Raw genomic sequence first — 16,892 nt, 5'->3', positions numbered from 1 at the left:
GTTTTAGATCATTTCCAAATGAGCAACCCTGCATGCATCCTTTAGGATTGATGAATAAGAAATGTGTACAGAAGTTCTATCGGAATTTTTTATTATAATGTGGAAACAATTGTAATGGGATTTCTTTATGATTCTCATTCCAAATCGGAAATATCACTATAAAACAGTTACGAAGGAGGATTTTATTTTATCCCATTAGGATCAGCGCCAAATGATGATGGAAATCCCTTTAGCAATTCTGTGCAAGTACAGATGCTTATTTCTCATAAGTGTGTCAGTCACTCTGGCGTCTTCCATGGGTAACATAATACAGCAATGCAAAATACTGATTGTAGTGTTTTATTTGAGCTAAAAATAGATGAGCAGTCAGACTAACACTTTAAGAAGATTTTCTGCTGGTGGTTTAGTCCGCCAAGCTCCATCAGTATAAGAGCTGACAGTTTAGATTTGTGTAATATTTGAATGTGGCGGTCTAATATAATGTAGTAGCACAACTCCAGCCATAACTTGTAACCAAATTTGATTGTGACGTTATGACATTTTCGAAAAACGATTTTTTTTTTTAGAATGCACACTTTATGAACTGCACTTCATACAGTATCCCTTTAGGATCGATTCCCGTACACATTTTTTTTAATGTACTGTACATTTCTAAACACTACACATTAACAAATAGCTGTTTCGTTAGAATAATCATGACCGAAATGCTTACGGTGCAGTGGAAACCTACCGGGCTTTTGCACAGTTTTGAACGTTTTCCATTGTGAACGGTTACAGTTCTTTCACTTGTCTCCTAACGCCACGCAGCCAGTGCAAACTCTAGATTATATTGACAGTATAAAGGCATTCTTCTTCTCTGACAATAGACAGCTGAGGACTTTCACTGAGCCAGACCCTCCTCTCATGCACAGACAAGAAGCCTTCAACAGGACTGGTGCGATGCATCGGTGAATGGGGGGTTGGTTGGAGACAGAGACGGAGAGAGAAAGGGAGGGAGGGAGGGATCGCGAGAGAAGGGAATAAATCAGAGATTAAAGCCAGAGAACACATAGACAGATGTGATGTCATTCCAGCTGTGAAAATCCACTTTTCAGGCCTCTTCCCGTCTCCAGGCTATGCTCAAATCCAGTCTTTATTCTTTAAAGCCGACATGGAATCAAAATGGACCATGTTCGCTTTGTTAATTCACGTTTCTGGTCTTACTTTGTGTAATATTTTTTATCTAGATTATCTGAGACTAGCATGTTTGAGTAATGCTTGTTTTAAGCGTCCTGACTGCTTTCACAGAATTGAAAACCACAAGCCATTTTTTGTACGTAAGCTACATGCTTTTCCAATTTTACTGGTTTTGTTGCATCGAAAGCGTTGATTGCATTTGTGTACTTCACCTGCTGACCTGAGATGAGCTCCTGTCGTCCTGCCGTCTACTACATTCCACTTCTCTTCTGTCCTTGTTAATTCTCTATGTATTATGCAAGCGCTCCCCAGTCATCCATCACTTACAGCCCCTGTAGAATGTGCTGTCAATGTGTCTGATGGCCAAACTCACCCTTACGTTAATAGAAAGACAAATTGTTAAATCATCAACTATTTATAGCATCACGTCCACAAATACAGATATTGCATTCAATACAAAGTTGTGAAAGCATTCAGAACCTGTGCAAAACTTCTACACTTAAAAAACTACAGTTCTGGAATCTCTCTTTTTTATTCCAAATCCTAGATGATAACTAGATGATTGATTTAAGTGAGCTGAATTGAACTGACTTCAATTTGTAAACCAATAATTTAGACTTTTTTGGAGAAACAATTAATTGCTGGTCTATAAGAACTGAATTTTTGTTATGTTCTTCACACAAAGTAATGGATTCAGTAGACTAGTTTATATAGCATGTATATGGTGTTATCACATGATTGAGTTATTACGATATTTTCATTTTTTAAAAGCGAAAAATTTTTGTCCTAATTTGCTACTGTGCTATGGACATAAATGATGGGGATTGTTGAGTAAAGTTGTGCTCTTTTATAGAAAGTTAATACAATAATCATAAACATTTAGGGATGGGTTTTGACTAAGTAAAACCTTGTAATGCTGTATATAGAAGCACCCTAGATATTTAGCAACTGTATAACAATGTCAAAAGCAAGCACTCGCGTAAAAAGCTAGTTGCTGGTCGTCTTGAGCAATGTTAGAGCTTCAAAGAGGAACGAGCTGAGATTTCGAATCGCTCTTATCTAGAACTGTAATATCATTTAAAACTGGCATGGGACGTTATGGAAAACTTCCAGAAGCCTCTTTTGAATACAAAGCAAGATCATCTGCAGAAAAGCGACGAGTGGTCGTTACCAGACACAGCTGCGCTTAGAGCTTGAGCAGTTAACCACCATCATACTGATGCCTCTGTGGTTTTGACAATCAAATAAATAAATGATGACCTATGCATTTTTAAAGCAGCTTTAATGCACCCATGTTTATCCCTGCTACGCTCTGGTCCACAAGGTTCTGTCAGCATCTTTGTGCTCGGTAGACAACGACAGAGCAAATATACACCACAGAATGAAAGCCTTTATAATAAAAACAAAGGTGAAACTTATACATGCGCCGTTTGAGACCTTTTGACCTCAGTCACATAGAGGGAGCAAAGGTAACGTTATCTAAATCACAGATGAGCAGACAAAACAAATTAGTGTTTAGTCTGCAGTAAAACACTCACTTGACTTAGGTCAGATATTTGGTTGAAGGTTGACTAAAGTTTAAGGAAGTTGTCTGTGTCGGACCTTAAGGTGATCAGCAGTGATGCAGGTCTGAGTGAAACTCGAGGAAGATCAGTTGTGATCTGCAGATTTAGGTCTGATCAGCTACACTCAGGGGTATCTTGGGAAGGTAGGGTCACTCGCTGAGCTATCCTTCTCTAATCTTATCTCAGAGTCTTATCTGGCTCATCTCTTTCCCTCCAGATGCTTCCTGTGAATTTTCTGTAAAGCAGGGAAGATTTTGTATAGGGCGGTTTATATAGAAAATCATGGTGCGTGTCACTAGGCTTATAAAACAGTTATACGGTTGTACTAAAGTTTAAATGTTAAGGCCCGGTTTCACAGACATGGCTTAGCTCAAGCCAGGACTAGGTCTTAGTTAAATTAAGATATTTAAGCAGCTTTTATTAAAACGCATCTTAAGGCAGAGCAATGGCGCTGACATAGTTTACGATATGTCAGAGCAAGATATTTTTAGTTAAGACAGCTCAAACATGCACTTTAGTGTGGGTTTAGCCCTTAAGCCTTGTCGGTGAAACCAGAGGTCATCGTGCTTTTTCTTTGATTTTTGGTCAGTTATGTAGTTTTTAAAAATTATTTTAAATGTAAGTTATGGCATATATAATTTAGATATAAATGTGTTTGTGCCAGTGCTGATGATGAGGAGGGATATAGAAAATTCCCTGATTTTACTGACGGCTGTTTGGTTATTCTAAGTGCAGTCAGGGAATTTTTTAAGCCTTCCTCCTCCCCAGCACCACCTGTCTATAATTGTCTATAATCACCTGTATGTAATTATTTGTCTTTTATTTAAAAGAACATTACAGGCTACATTAATTGTTGTATGTAGCTGTAGAGTACTGAAACAGACAATTAAACATTAAATAAAGACTCCAGCATCATCACCCCCCACCAGTCCTGCTTAGGCCTAAAATAAGGCTGCTTCCTTTGGGATAGCTTGTGAGTTCAAAGGGAAAAGACAGATACTGAAAAACAGAGGGGGTGTTTCCTACAGAGGATAAATAAAGTAGACTGAGATGTGTTATTAACACATGGCTGGCCTAGAAACCATGCTTTGCACTAACCTGTCTCATGAAGGAATAAATCTAAACTAGAGCAATTCTGGAAAGTTACCAACATGGTTGCCAGAATGTTGCTTATGTGCTTGAAGAGGTTATTCTTGGTGGCTTTTAGCTTGTTGCTGTGCGGCTGCAAGGGCATTTTGGGTAGTTGGCTGGCCTCTAAGTATACATCAGGTTTTACACTTTTATATTGTCCACCGGGTAAATTTTCTGTGTGTGTGTGTATACACACCATCTTACTGTGTTTGTTTACAAGAAGCCATAGGCATGCATGTACGTATGAGTGGCACTATTGAGATTGTGTGTATCAAGGTGCGTGTACTCATCTCACAAGACTCCATCATCATTCGAGTAACAGTTGATTTTCAAGTTCCATCTGTTTATCAAGTGGTACCACTGAGTTTAGATTTACTTCACAGCTGATTTCATCCCATAATCCCATTGGCTCGTGCATCTGTTCATTCTGGCATCTTGGTAAGGTTCTTGCCATTAGTCTTGAGGGCATTATACGCACCCCAGGAAATCACTTAATTCCTCAGGCGAAGCTTCAGTCCGGCTCATATGCAGCTGTTGACATTTCGGTTCTTTGATGTATAAAAAAATACTACTTCATATCCTTTGTATAAAGATGCTCATCTGTTCCCACTGATAATTTCACTTGGGATCATTGAAACTAATTCCCAGAATGCATCTTTTTAAAAAAACCCTGCCCAGTTTATAGACTGCTTTTCAAAAATATTTTTTTTTCTTTCTTTTTTTTTTGTTGTGAAAAACAAAGAAATTAATATGTTTTATTTATCAAAGATTATTATTTAGATCATTGTTCGTTTAAAAAATTTCAAATGATCTAAGAATCCTGGTTTCTGAAGGACCATGTGAAACTGCAGACCGGAGTAATGATGCTGAAAATTTTGCATCACAGGAATACGTTACATTTTAAAATGAAATATGAAATAGTTATTTTCAATTGCAATAATATTTTATACGGTACTGTTTTTACAATATTTCGGTTAAACTAATGCAGCCTTGCTGAGCATAAGGTATTTACACAAAAAAGTGCTAAAACTAATCTTACCAAAATTTATCTCAAACTTTAGAAATGCATTTCAATAAATGTTAATAGCTTTAACGTTTGTCCGTTTGTCATTTGAGCCTGAAATGCGATTGGCTGATATATTGTTGTGTACAAGAATATATTACTATAAGAACGTTTATCCAGGAACATATCCTATTTACTAAAATCAGGGGGAACACATTCTACTTACTAAAATCAGGGGCGCCATATTAGACATTGTTTCGTATGGTGCTTGCACAGTCATTTGTTCAAACGGGAATGATACAGTACTCCATTAAATGGTAGTTGTAACCAAGTCCCTGTTCTGCTCCCAGCAGTCCCTCTTGTTATTACACCGTTGTTTGATGGAGTGGACCAGGAACACATTAACAGTTTGTTGGGGGTAGTTTCTCTGGACACAGAGTGTTCATTACTTTACAGGCACAGGTTAGCGATGTGCCCTTCGGACCTCCTGACCCTGTGTTAGTGTAACCAGCTAGTGCGGGAAGGGGGATGGGGTCTAGCCAGGGATCCTTTTGGCTCCATTGTGACCCTCTTGTGTTGCCTCATTAAAATCAGATTGCTGATGCTTCCCGTTTTAGCGCCTCTCTCTCACTCTTTATCTAATGCCCTGCGGCACAGTAGCACAAGATACCAGATTTTTTGACGTTGTTTGCACCTCAGTTGCCCCTCTCTGACACCTCCTGCGTCTTCTCATTATGTTTACCCAATTTGTACCACAAAAACCTGTACCTCCTTTTCCTCTCCTCATTACTGCACCGTCAGCATCATGGTTCTCTCCTTTCATGCTGGGTGACGGACAAATGGAGGTGCCCCAGTGCATATTGACAACCGTTTAACAGAAGCAGTCACATAAACGATTTTTCCAGAGCTGAAGTAGATTGGTAGTCATCTGTGCGGAACAGCCACCCTATTACCGACCACAGCGTTCTCAAAGAAAACAGCTTGGAAACCTGTATGAAAACATGTCAAATTACTACAGTTGATTCTTCATGTAATGTCTACAGCTATTTTTTCTAGAGACGTGATGTGATGGTAATGGCTATTAGAGGTCGATAAGATTGAATTTTGGCCTCTCGAGATTCAGTTTACAGTTACAGTAGCCGTAGAAGACGGTAGATGAAAATACCTACATTTGTAGAACATGTACTTGGAGTTGTTCTTATATTTTAAGAGCATTTGCATTTACTGTAAAATGGCCTTTTTTATTCTGATGATATATGGAGATCGATATCTCAAACCGGATTCTGTGCGGCCAATAAAATAAAAGAAGGTCAAGAAAGATAAGGAAAAAAACGAATGGCTGTATGTGACTTATGAATGTTGTAAACAATTGACTACTAATTTTGTTGCTATATAGTGCCTAAATAATAAGAGCAGGTTCTGTAATAAAAAAAAAACCCATCATAAATGTGATGAAGTCTTTTTAATTCCATGATGACTTAGCTCTTCTGTTTTGTCAGTGGAGTAAAGCCATCATCTACTCAACCAGGAGGGTTGATTATTCAGTTTCACATGCTAATGTTCTCAGTCAAGGATAGCGCATTAGCATGTGTGGTCATAGCAAAGACTCTAGAGACTATTAAGTGAAAACTGAGAGAACCCTGAACAGAATATACTTAATGTAAATTTCCCATGAAATTCACAAAGCATAACATTAGCTTCCCGTTTCACCCGAAAATGAAAATTCTGTCATATACGAACCCTCATGTTAAAGACCCCCTGTTTTTAATGTTGTTTACATTTATGGTGTTTTTTTTTATGCAAACCATGTTCAAAATCATCAGTCATCACGGCTGTTAAGCCTTGTACCAAAGACGGTAAAACATTACCCCTAACTAAAACTGTCAACTTGCGCGGTCAAGCTTTTCATATCATTAATATAGGAACTAATTAAATAAGGATTTTAGGGATTATTAGGTGACAAATTATTTTGTAGAGTTATATATTCAAGTAATTATGACTGAAATTATTTTAAAAGCTTAAATATGTATTTTGATGGTCAAAATTGCTTTTAAGGGCTACAATTTATTGTTGAAAGGGAATTTAATACTACTGATAATATTGTAAATAATCTGGTTGACTCTCCAACGTAGTGGTGGGATTATACCTTAAAGAGTATCACTCCAAAATGAAAATGTATTAATTTCATTTATCTTCGGAACACAATTTAAGATGTTATTGATGAAATCGGAGAGCTATCTGACCCCGTAGACAGCAACACAAATGAAACGTTCCCAGGTCCAGAAACGTAAACACATCGGTAAAAAAACGTCCATGTGACATCAGTGGCTCAACTTCAATTTTGCGATGCTAAAACGTTTTTTCAATCTTCCACCATTTTGAAAAGTACTTAAGAATGTATTTGACATAATATTAGTTATGCTTATGGGAAAGTGTGCATATGCATTGTGATACTCTACGTAAATCGGGGTAGAAGTTATATTCTAAAGACAAACAAAGGCCTTATGGGTGAGACATGAGGTTGAGTTATTAATGACAGAAATTTCATTTACATTTTGGGGTAAACTAACCCTTTAATTTTAAGTCACCACCCATCATAAAATGGAAGAATGGAGGAAAAATACAGTTTGTAGCACAAAATATACACAGAATAAAGTTTTAGTGACGATAAATCTGATTTTGTGACAACCACAGTTTGTGATCGTCTTTTGCACCTTGAGTACCTTGGACATTCTGAGACGTCAAGTGGGCAGCACAGCTGCCACAAATTTGCCAGTTTAAATAAAGAAAATATGTCACACTTATGCGTGCGAGACGCATGTGGTACTCCCAATCAAAAAAAAAAAAAAAAAAAACGGTCCATTTTGCCTCTGTTTACAGCGTATGGGCACAATAAACCTGTATTAGAGATGCAGATGGTCGCAGATGTTGCCAGTAATAGAGACAAATAGTGCCAGTGTGCGGGGTGCCACTGAATGCTGATGTTGACGCGTTCAGAAGCTATTGCAGGAGCGATAACAACCAGACCCATTAATGTGGACCAGATGTCACATTCACAGACGCGCTCTCTCTCTCCCTCGCAGCTGCTTAGTCACACTCAGAACCTCAGATATGTACAATTGACGTGGATCAGTCGTTGTAAATCTGAGACCCAGTCTGGTACAATGCCGTTTAGACAGTGTCGGGGTAGCTGCTTTGAACCTGTAGCAAACTACTTATGAGTTACGCTACAGTCAAGCTGCTTTTGAGGGGGGCGAGTAGTTTGGTACACCAGAAGCAAGGGGAACTACACTGAATCCACTTCAGAGGGCAATATCCTTTTAAATATTAACAGTCTGATTATTTAAAATGTAATTATTCTGGCAGAAAAAAAACTGTCATGGTTCTTGAATCAGTAAAAATCTCAGATGCACGCTATCTAGATGTATTTTTCGCTTACTACGTGGCTACTTGCCACGTAACTGAATTATTAACACGAAATATTGATTGGATTTAAAATATTTAAACGCAAAGCAAAGCCACAAAGTTCCTAGCGAACTGTGAGCTCAGACAGTGTTCATATCAGTAATTACACACATTTTAACCGCATCAATAAAGACAAAGGCATACAATGTTATTTGAGAAGAAAGCATTTTAAAGCTAAAGCTATACTTTTGGGGCGAACACTTAATAAATGCATGTAAAACCTCCTGTAAATGTAAAAGGCTGCTTGTTAATGAAATACAGTTTTGAACTAGACAGGTGTGAACAATGTTGAAAAACGCAGTGAAGTTAGTAGCGCCGCTTCTTTCGGTTAGCTATTCCTCAACGCTGCCTTTAACCTATAAGGTCCTGTGCTCGGCTCTCCGCATTTGTGTCTTTGTTTACTGCTGCTGCATGGCCATAAATCAAGACTGATATATTTTCTCCCAGTTCGTCGGTTTCTGTGTGGTAATTTATGTATCCATACGGAATAGGCCTTTCTCCGCCACCGCAGTTGGAGAGTAGTGCTGCTTCAGTACCTGAACTCAGCAAAACGCCTCTTTATATTTACTGCAATCCCCCCCAGTCAGCATCGAGCCACCCAATACCGCCAGACAAAAGACTTCTGGCCCCTAACAGCTAACAATGGAGGGCCGACACTGCAGGGAATTACAGTCTATGGGTAATAGCCTGTATTGAGTTGAAGGGAGACCAGGATGCAGTTTATCTGTGTATGTCTTCAGAGAAATAGTTCAGCCAAAACGTCATTAGACTCATTCTCTGCTTTCTGTGGAAGACTCACACACAACCACACGAACAAATGCATTCGAGTGTAAAAAAAAAAAAGTGCATACACCAATTCATTCTTTCTTTTTTACATTTAGCAACAAATCCAGTTACTGGTTTGATGACACTTGTTATTAAACTAATATTTACTATACAATTTAGAGATCAGCTTAATTATGAAATGTTAAAATTATGACACGCTAAATGGAAGTTATTAGATAAAAGTCTAAGTTATATGATATTGAATGTACAAAAAAAATTAACATAACTCCAAATTATGGCAAAAGTCTAATTTATGGCACAGAAAGTGTGTCAAAATTCTGACTGAAAGTTGACATTATGAAATAAAAAGGCATGGTCACACTTTATTTTAAAGGTCCAGCTCTCACTATTAACCAACTATTAACTACAATAATTTCCTCAAAATCCTAATTTGCTTCTTATTAAGTTTAGTAAGAGTAAGTAGTTAAAAATAAACAGCCAAGTAATATGCATGCTAGTTAACAGGCAAAACTTAACTTAAGGCCAGTAAAACTGGATCTTAAAATAAAGTGTTACCAGTAAAAATGTGTTATCTAACAATAATCATAATTCTATCATAAACAAAAGAATACTTTAGCCTTTGTATGTCATAATTTCTCCAGAATTATGACTTGACTTATATCTTTTAATTATGAAAATCTCATCATTTCAACTTTTTATATCAAGATTGTGATTTACCAAAGCATGCTTTTTTATTATATGCCAGAAATTAGCTTACTCCATAGCCGTTATAAAGCTATCATTATTTTTACTTATGATGTGAGGAATGCAACAATTCCTCAAAAAAAACATCAATATATACCAGCATTCCTCTTTTGAAAGCCACACACCAGATCTTGAATTTCTATATTCAGCATCTCTATTTCTTTTACCTGATTGCTAAATGATTGTTCTCTTAGCTCTTTGACCTCTTTAACAGAGAGGTGCATTGTGGGTAAAGAGAAAGCAAACTCCAGCAGTCTGCTGCTGTTCACAGTTCTCATGTAATCTCTCTGGATCATTAGATGCAGAGCGGGTGCCGTTTGTTATTGACTGGTTCCCGGTAAGCGTTGCTGCCAAGCCAAACACCCTCTGGCTAACCCATTCAATTTATTCATGAAACGAAATATTTTAGCTTCAGCCCCTGGAGGCATATTCATTATTCCCAAAGTAAATCTGCTCACAGTACAGTACGAGAAAGAGACTGGAAAGGCAGGAGATTGATTGTTAAGGAGACAGGAGGCAGTTAGATATTTATTTTTTATACCGCGCTTTAGCTTTTTCTTCATTTTTAATAGCAAAAAGTGTTTTCAGCGTATTAAGGCATACTGTAGTTAACACATCTCCAGAGAGTGTTTGGTTTTATTTTAATTAAAATGGTCACACTTTAATTTAGAGACCAATTCTCACTACTATTAATTATGCTTTAATTATTTTTGCATCTAGTGGGTGAACTTTTTGAAGTCCATTTGAAGTTCCAGTCCTGTCTGACAACTCAATATGCTAAAGTTTTTTCTTGGAAAATTGGAAAATTGTTCTTGAAACCCTCCCAAACAACATTTTTTTTAGGCTTCTGCCCACAAGACTCAACTAATCTCTGCAACTCTACAGCCATGATCCTCGGAGAGTCTTTGACCAATCAAACGCTCCTCCTCACAGCGCATTAGGATGATATAGACACGCATCCTCTTCCAGGCAGATTTGAAACATCTTAAGTTAATTCGAACCTATTCATTATTGTCCCGATGGTGGAAATAGGGATTTTCGACGCTTTAGCTTATCTTACAGCCGCTTTCTATTTTGTGATTCTCAACGATGTTGTTCTGCACATCAGAACGCTGTTCGTTGGTTATGGATGATTAAGGGAATTTGGTTTTATAATCCTGTGGAACAAGCTAGACAGTTTCAAGCTCATAATCACCCTTGCGTGTTAAAAAGTGTACATATGAATGGCATTATACTTCAGAGATATTTTATTCATAAGATGTTCTAGGGGTGCCAATAATTTTGGCCAGCATGCGTTGGAGATGAACATTTATTTCGTCATGAGATTCTCTCCCAACTTCCGTGATAGGTTAGAATTTAGTGCATTGCTTTAATGAAAGACCAAAAGGATAAGCAATGCAGATTTATTTTCACAGCTGCCTTTACTCATATTTATTGTGGAGGGCAGGCTACTGTGATACTCTCTGACACTCTGATTAATTATGATAATTATTGGTACCTAAGGCACTCTTACCATTTCACATATTAAGTTATAAACGTTCTGCACAGGGAGCCTTTTTCTCATTCAGAGGAATTTACAGTTGCAATTTCAATTTGGCCTTGAATGATTTGATACCAGCAAATCGAGAAGCTCATTGGGACCCAGAAGCTTTGAAAGCTGCTTAATGTCACCAGATCTCCGATTCATTAAATCATTTAACTTTTTTATGTTCTCTTACATTATTTCTTTGTAAGAAAGCCACAATAGGACCAAAAAGTAGATTTCGAGTTCCTTTTCAGGCAGTATTTAACTTATCTTTGTGTTTCACTAAATGGACTAGAGAGACGGATCTGCCCAAGGAGCTAGGAGATCTATCCTTGCTTCTGAGATCCTCTTGTACAGACGGATACGTGCCTGTGGTGATCTGTGATATGGCCATAGGCTAGTGCAGGTCAGTTATTTATACCTCCAGAAAGAATGAATGGCTGTTTGTTGCTCATGGAACACAAGATTAGAAACTTCTGCCTAAGCTACTTAGTGCAGCAGATCAACACAACAGGAAACATGAGTAACTTCTGCGATGGCCTTATTGTGATTCATCCAGGTTATCAACTATGTATGAAGTTGGTGAGTTTAAATGGGTTCATTAGTCTGTTAGTAGACACTACTAGAGATTTTATATTAGGCAGAGTTCATAGCATTTCACTGTTGCCTTTGAAACGGGGTCAGGGTGCACGATTATCCCAGAGTCAATCCCTCTGACGCACATAATTCAGATACCTCACAGCGCTAATCTCTTTCCCGTGCAGTTGTTTAGCATTGCATTAAACTGTACAAGCTGTCTTCCCCGTCTCTCTCTACTTTACTCTTGTTCCTAGAATCTTACTAAGTCAGCAACACATGTAAAAGTCCATATACATATGATAACGTGGTATTTGCTAAATAATTATGCATTATGCATCAAATTCGGCCAGAAATTTGGGCTCTGCCTCAAATTTTATGTGCTATTTTTTGTAATCGATCACCAGGTACATAACATAACTAGAGGAAAACAATCCCAGAGACTTCAGAAAGAGATTTCAGAATGACTATAACATTTCAGGTGTTCAGAGACTAATTTATTTGGCAAATGGATTCAATCTTGCATTATTTGCATTACATTAAAAAAGCACCTTAAATGAGTGTAAAATGTTTTTTGAAAAATAAGAAAATTAAGCATTACCATTTTGGATGCGATACTTTAAAATACGCATAGAAGCAGGGTGATAGAAACCAGTGTTGGGGAAAGTTACTTTTAAAATTTTTTTTTTTTTTTTTTAATTAATTCACATTCACATTTAGTCTAAAACTCCACTGTATTCACACACAATGCTTCTGACCTTCTGATTTTTGTCAGCACGAGGACAGGACTGTCAGTCAGTAAATGGGAAAAAACTAGCGTTTTGAAAATAAATAAATAAAAGTAATCTGATTACGGAACTTGCGTTAATTTTAATGCGCTATCCCCAACACTGATAGAAATATAGCTACTAACACTCATGACGCCAACCTACAGTACCTAGTAATACTCTAGCATTTTCTAAATTACCTGAAATTATATACTTTCATAATTTGCTTTGAAACCTACCTGACTCTAAAAAAAATATGACTTGTTCCATTTAGCTTAAATATGGGGGAAATTCAAATGGTACTGAAATACAGTAGTGTATAAGCCATGTTGAAAGATTCACATGACCTCAATTATGCTGCTTTCCTGCTATTCATTCATCCTTTCCTTTTACTTCATGGCATAGTAAAGTGTTCTACATACTGCTATATGTAGGCATTTGTAGATACAGGTGGATTTTTATTTTAAATCAAAAAATGTACAGTATATATTTTTCCTATGGCTGCATGACATCACTGTTGATTATATGTTTTTACTTCTATCTGTAAAAATAACTCTGAACTATTGAAGTCTTGCTGCTAATGTTCCGGTCTCTCACAAACACATTTGTAATAATCAATGAAATTGCCTATACCAAATAAATACTTTCAAAATTGAAAGTTGTTGGTTATAATGGTAGTTTTGTCTGATTGGCCACTGTAATGGATGGTTGGTTACAATGTTGAACCACTCCAAAAAGTAATTTTGTAAGTAGAAACCAGTTGAATTAGATAAAAATGCAATTATGTGATCAATATGGTAACCGTAGTCAAATATCTTATTTAAATGACAGTGCATTCATTACTAACAAAACACATCAAATGTGAGGAATATCTGTTATCATTTTTCTCTTAAATATCCCCACGAACTATATGCATGCTAACAAATTTAGGCTGGAGAATTGTTGGCATGCAAGTGTCCCTTTTTTTTTAAAAAACGATTTCCTGACATTTTGAAGCAGGTTGAGAGGTATTCACTTCACCCCCTTTTTCATAATGCGACGTTCCTTTCGGGTCACCCTCTGTATTTGATTTTTAGCATCATGGTCTGCATCCTCTCTATGCTAATTTTAGCCTTTCATCTTCTAAGCATAGTGCACATCAAGGGATCCAATCTCACCACAATCAGGCAGTCAAAGATGGCCAGATAGCCAATCTCCTGCGTTCATGTTTAATCATATGAGAGATGACGGTGTCTGCTGTATGGGTTTGCTTGTTTTATTGCGGCTCTGGAGTCATCCCTGTGTTATTAGGAAAAAAAGGGTTTCATCTGAGGACGGTCTCCTTCTGCGCGTCACTGTGACCTTTGACCCAGTTGCATTTGCGGGCTTCACTGTCTTTTTGATTTATTTTCTCGCTCTGATTCACCAGGCGAGATAGAGTTGGTGTGAAATTGATAGATACGTGCTTCAATAACAGAAGCAAAATGAAATCTCGAAGCAACATATGGCAGCAGAATGTATTGTGACTCTTCTACTAGAACATGGTTTTGTAGTGTTTTGCTGAAATAAACAAGGCCTTCCCTGAAATAGACGTCATCTGGAGGGGAGCATATGTTGCTCTAAAAACGTTATATACCTTTCAACGTTCATAGTGCCTTCCAGAACATACAAGCTGCCCATACCGTACAACTTATGCACCTCCATAGCATCACAGATGCTGACTTTTGAACGGAGCGCTGAGAACATGCTGGAAGGTCTCTTCTCCACGGTGTCCATGATTGCCAACAAGATGGTCAACTGCTTGTAAACCGATCTCCAATAAGACCAATCCTTGAGAGAATGGTGATATATAGAGAGGCTCCGTTTCACCAGAATCATCAGAATTCCTGTGTGTTACAGTACTTTTTTCTTTCCTGATGAATTCACAGCTCTCATTGACAGTGCACACAGACATAATCGCACGCACAAAGCCTTCAGCTCACGCACTCATCCGAGTTGCTCCATTAATTAGCTTTCCTATTCAGGTCCTCACATTCCTAATGTGTTAATAATGGTTGGATCCAGCTTCCAATAACACTTTGGCTGCCAAGCCGCTAACAGCAAATACACAGCAGTGCTCTGTGATTCCGTTCTCTCAGCCCTTCCCAAACCTCCTCCACTATTATTACACACGCCAACCGTTATCGTTTTCCTCACGTCATTCTTTCAAAATCACACATCTAAAGATCCCGTGAAGCTATTGAGCAAAAGAATCATTGAGCGAAACAGCGACGTCACAGCGCTAATGGCTCGTATCTATATTGTGCACACAAGAAGCTACAACAGGTAAACATTAATGGAAGCACGAGATGGGTTGACAATATTGATTTTTCGCTTTTCGCTCTTCATTTTGATGAAACAATATTGATTTTTAAATCAACCCATAATGTTCCTTTAGTCTATGCTTTTTTTCAGTTGATGAAAAAAACATAACTTCACTATACATCATTTGTCGCGCATCCAATCTAATAATCCCACTAAGCTTCAGTTTTCAAATTTTATTACGAAATTCAAACAATAAACGTAGTTTTGTTGTCTTTTCTAGTTTTAGTAGGAAATAAACATGAATGCACATCAGATGATGATAATTGTTAGCAGACAATAGAACAGCTTGTAAGGAATATGTTACAATCACCACAGAAAAAGCCTTTTAATGTTCATAAACTAGCATTATATACATGTGCTATGATACATACTCATTATATTTTTACTTAACCTGTTAATGATGTATTCATTATTCATTACAACATCTGAAAATTAAAAAAATGCTGCAAGCAGAGTGATACAAATGGTGCAATGGTTCCCAAGTTGATAGTGGAACAATATTGCATGGCTAAATCATTTTGGTGCATCGCTGGTTAATAGCTACATTGAGTCTCCATAATTTTATATAGACATTTTTACATTAGCAAATTTTTGCGTTTTGCATGATAGCAAAGACTTTTATTCACCTTCCGAGCATCGTCATTTTAGCCTAAAAATTCGGTTGTGTTCTGCGTCCATGCCACATTCCCTACTGATAATAAGCGAAAAGAATGCAAAGATAAGTAGTCAAAAAACTGGGTACTCCAGGGGCCTAATTAGGTCAGCATGTTTTGCATCTTTGAGAACTCATTTAGAATTCTGCTTCCGCAAGGAATCGGAATATCATTTCGGTGTAATTATTCTATCCCCCAACCCCTCCACCCCCGTAGCGTTTTACCCCATGATGCTTTTCGTGCCCTGATATGTTTCACATAGACTGTTGTTTTACCAGTGTGTGTGTGTGTGTGTGTGTGTGTTTGATGTGAAGTGTTCTAATGGTCCAAGTGGGTCACTAATCATGTATTGTTTGGTGTGCCTCTTCAGAGAACTGTTGGGTTGCACTTTCTTTAGATGTGCCTTCCAAAAATGTATTGTCCATAAGGCCTAGACGGTGATCAGCCGAGACTCAAGAGAGCTGGCATAAATGTCCGCTGACAGTCTGAAAGAGCACCTATTAACTCGCAGCACAATGGCTCTGCTTTTGTCACAGAGCGGCGGTGTTTGCCAAACTTTACCACAGTTAGTACAGCAGCATAAACTGTCCTTTTTTTAGGCAAGTTGTTCGTTTTAAATGCAGGTCAAAAAAGAGTGAGTGCTCTATGGTCTGTCATGCAGATGTTGAATCGACAGACCTCTGCTTTTCGCCTAAATAATAACTGAATTCAAATATAATAAGCGTAAGAGCATAGGATGTTTAAACTGCCTATTAAATGCAGTTTCCGATTTTAATATTCCTTTTTAGCTCATGAAGTTGGCGACCAAAAAGAACGAACGTTTGTCGAAATGATCATTTTCTATTCTTTTCATCGCATTACGCCCAAGCCGCTCAATTATAAAAGGGTGTTACCCCTTGGAGGAACTAAACGCCCACTGCTGAGTTTGATGGTACTGCTATACATCTTTATCCAGCAGCTGTATCGCTCTATTGATTGGTTGAAATGCACATTAGAGTAGAATAAATGTTTTATTCATTTTAAAATTAACAGAACATATCAGTAGATAACTAATATAGCATTTCAGCAGCTATAGAAAGAATAATAAGAGGCTACAGCTTTTTAGCAATATCTCAAATCTACTTAAGTTAAAGTACAGATAACATAATAAAATATTAC

The 16,892-nt window shown here is 37.5% G+C and overlaps 1 protein-coding gene across 2 annotated transcripts in view; it reads left to right on the top strand.

The window, feature by feature from the left end:
• ppp2r2bb (protein phosphatase 2, regulatory subunit B, beta b) overlaps positions 1–16,892 on the top strand; it is a 54,493-nt gene that overhangs the window by 20,050 nt on the left and 17,551 nt on the right. The gene's annotated exons all lie outside the window — the stretch shown is intronic.

This window comes from Puntigrus tetrazona, chromosome 21 (genome assembly GCF_018831695.1).
Source record: "Puntigrus tetrazona isolate hp1 chromosome 21, ASM1883169v1, whole genome shotgun sequence".
Taxonomy (NCBI): domain Eukaryota; kingdom Metazoa; phylum Chordata; class Actinopteri; order Cypriniformes; family Cyprinidae; genus Puntigrus; species Puntigrus tetrazona.
The sequence above is the reverse complement of the archived record's forward strand: the minus strand, read 5'-3'. Positions and strand labels throughout refer to the sequence as shown.